Raw genomic sequence first — 3,221 nt, forward strand, 5'->3', positions numbered from 1 at the left:
AACCCCTCCCACCTTGAACTTTTCCAAGATTCGCTGAGCCACAATTACCCAAGACGCTCGCGGCAGGAAGTGCAGCTAAGCCGATGGCAGTACGATGCATCCTGGGACTTGTAGTCCGCGTTCAGAATGCGCAGGCGCAGCGGTGAAGGCGCGGGGCGGGGCGGGGCGGGGGGGGGAGGGGGGCACCTGGGAGCAGAGCCCCACGGGGATTGTAGTTTCTCATCAATTTACATAGTCTGTTTTAAGGATGTCAGAAGTCAGGTGATGCATTTAGGAGATTTCTCATTTCAGACAGCAAGGGTGCTCTCAATGCATGCCTGTCGGACAGGGAGACTTGGTTTGAGACCGGTGTGTGTACACACAGCCTTCATTCGACTAGATCTGAGATGGACTGAGATAGCCCCCAAGTGGAGAGTGGGCAAAGGACAAGCCACACAGTCTACTTGTCAACAGGACTATGGAACCATGAGAAAATACTGTAGAATGAAGGAAAGGAACCCTTCCAAAGACTCAGAAAAAGAACAGATGTCAGTATCATTCACCTCATGCATCAGAATGTTTTTGAGAAATTTTGACCTCTCCAGGAAAGATACCAAAAAATTATGTATATGACGAGCAGGCTAATGAACGTATAGCACAGTCTGGAAGAATATACAGTAAATGTTAAGATTAATTTTCTTGCCCTGACCAGTTTTGCTCAGTGGGTAGAGCATTGGCCTGCGGACTCAAGGGTCCCAGGTTTGATTCCGGTCAAGGGCATGTACCTTGGTTGCAGGCAAATCCCCAGTAGAGGGTGTGAAGGAGGCAGCTGATCGATGTTTCTAACTCTCTATCCCTCTCCCTTCCTCTCTGTAAAAAATCAATAAAATATATATATTTTTTAAAAGATTAATTTTCTTTGAATGAGAGATTACTTTGTTTCACCTTTTTATGTGTTTTCTGGAATGTTTACAAGGGCTAAGTATTTTTGGGGGGGATAAAAGAATACTTGTGAAGAAAAGTATAAAGAGCAATTTAACACCCTGGAATCTACCACAAAGCTTCATCGTGTTTAGTTTAGGTCTTTCCTTCCATTTTCCTTCCTCCTTTCTCCCTCCCCTCCTTCTTCCTTTCCTGCATTAAAAGAAAAATAATTATGGGGGCGGGGGGGGGGAATCCCTTTATAAATATGTAGTCCTTTTTCTTCTGCAGAGAACTATATATATACTTTCTGCAGAATATTTATATATATGTCTGTGTATATCTACATACATGTGTACATATTGTGTTTTTCAAATAATGATGTTATATGTACTGTACATATCATTCTATAATTTGCTTTTCTCACTGCTCTGCAACCTGTTTTTTAGATTTATCCGAAAACACAATACATGTAGTTCTAAATCATTCATTTTAACTTCTATATACTCTTGCGTTGTATGCCAATGACAGTGTAATTATCTAACTTGATAAAGGACATTTACCCCATTGCAAGTATTTTACTCTTACAAAGAATATTGTTATGACATTCTTAAGCAAATGTGCAAGAGTTTCTCTAGGGTATTTACGTGTGAGTGAAATTGCCAGGTCTTGGCAGTATACCTATTTTCAGCTTCACCAGATGCTGCCAATTGCTCTAGAACGTGGTCGAACCTCTTTCAACTCTACCAAAATCCCAGCAATAAACAATTTATAAGTTTCGACTCGCTCGCTCTTCTGAGGAGCAGGAGGAAGTCTTGTGCCATCCCACCCTGAACATGGCCGTCGCTTTGCCCAGTGTCTCCATGCTGGAGGTGCTTCCCGCCCGTTAGTCAGTAGCCGCTGCAGTGATCAGATCCACTGTCACGTTATCTTAGAGGTTGTGTCCAAGTGACCCTTATTTTACTTAATAATGGCCCCCAAGTGCAAGAGTCGTGATGCTGGCAATCCAGATGTACCAAAGAGAAGCTGTTGTAAACTCTGTATTAGGTAAGAATTTTACAAGCACTATTTATATCAGCGGTAACGGTGCAGCTGGAGAGTACGGCGCCTTCTCCAAGCTGCACTGGCGAGACCCACCAACAGTGGTGGAACTGGGGGCCCTTCCCAAGGCCACGGCGCTTGCATCTCCCTGTGCTTGTGGACTGGCTTGGTGATCCACTGGGTGTCAGGAGTTCTTCTGATAGCCTTATGGAATGGCTCAATGAGGAAAACCTCAGAGAATTGGTAGGTGGAATCTTCACCAACCCAGGAAGAATTCAGAACTCCCACAGCCCCACAGTGGCATCCAGCTTGCTCCTCGGCGACAGACTGACGACTCTGAGCGAACTTTAGCTGGTTAACACCATGACGGACAGGCTTGCCTTAAGCACAGGGCGTCTGCGGCCACCACCAACCCGATATATGGCATAACCTTGCTGGGCCTTGTACCCCAGCTTGGCTGCTTTGTCGGGCCAGGTGGGGGGAGGCTGTGGAGCGCAGAGAGCCGGCGCCACTGCCAGCAGCGCACCCTGAGGAGGAAGCCGTGACCTCGGACTGCTGCTTCCTCCATCGCTCCTGGATGCACTTGAAGCGCCCACCTGGGTTTACCTGGTGGCTGCGCCAGGCGGGAAGGAAGAGCCAGGGGACCTTTTCCAGATGATGCTGGTTTTGGGGGTGGGTGAGGAGGACCTGAGGGTACATTATTGTGTTTTTGCCAGGAGCCGGTCCATCCTTGCTGTTTCAAGGGACCTGGCATATATGGCATACTGTTCTTAATATGTTTGCTCACCTTCTTGGCACTATGTGTTTTAACCAAGGTCTCTGAGAAAGGTTGTTTCCCCAGGTAGGGATTTTCCCCTGAAGTTAGGGAGGGAATAAAACCTCTTAACTAAGTGCCAGGTGGGTAATTAATCGCTTTAACTACAAACAATCATGCTTAAGCTACATAATCTTTACTCCCTGGAATGGAGATAAGAAATGCCCTAACCTTTGAAATAGAGATTGATAGGATTGAATCAACTGGTATAAATACAGATGTAATAAGACAGCAAGACACAGAACTTAGTATACGGAACCAAGAGAGACGGAACCTAGGCACAGAACCTACACAGAACGTTCTCTAGAGACAGAAGAACTTCGCTGGAGAGAACATGGCAAAAGATCCTGGACAGAAACTGGCCTCAGAACCTAGAGACAGAACCTAGCGAGAGAACATGGCAAAAGATCCTGGACTGAACCTGACTACAGAAATTGGCAAGAGAACCTGACTAGAACCTGGTGAC

At 46.1% G+C, this 3,221-nt stretch overlaps 1 pseudogene; it reads right to left on the bottom strand.

The window, feature by feature from the left end:
* Positions 1-1,974: 1,974 nt before the first annotated feature.
* On the bottom strand, positions 1,975-2,640 carry LOC118649748 (annotated as a pseudogene).
* Positions 2,641-3,221: the final 581 nt, after the last annotated feature.

Source organism: Myotis myotis, unplaced genomic scaffold (assembly GCF_014108235.1).
Source record: "Myotis myotis isolate mMyoMyo1 unplaced genomic scaffold, mMyoMyo1.p scaffold_m19_p_3, whole genome shotgun sequence".
NCBI lineage: Eukaryota > Metazoa > Chordata > Mammalia > Chiroptera > Vespertilionidae > Myotis > Myotis myotis.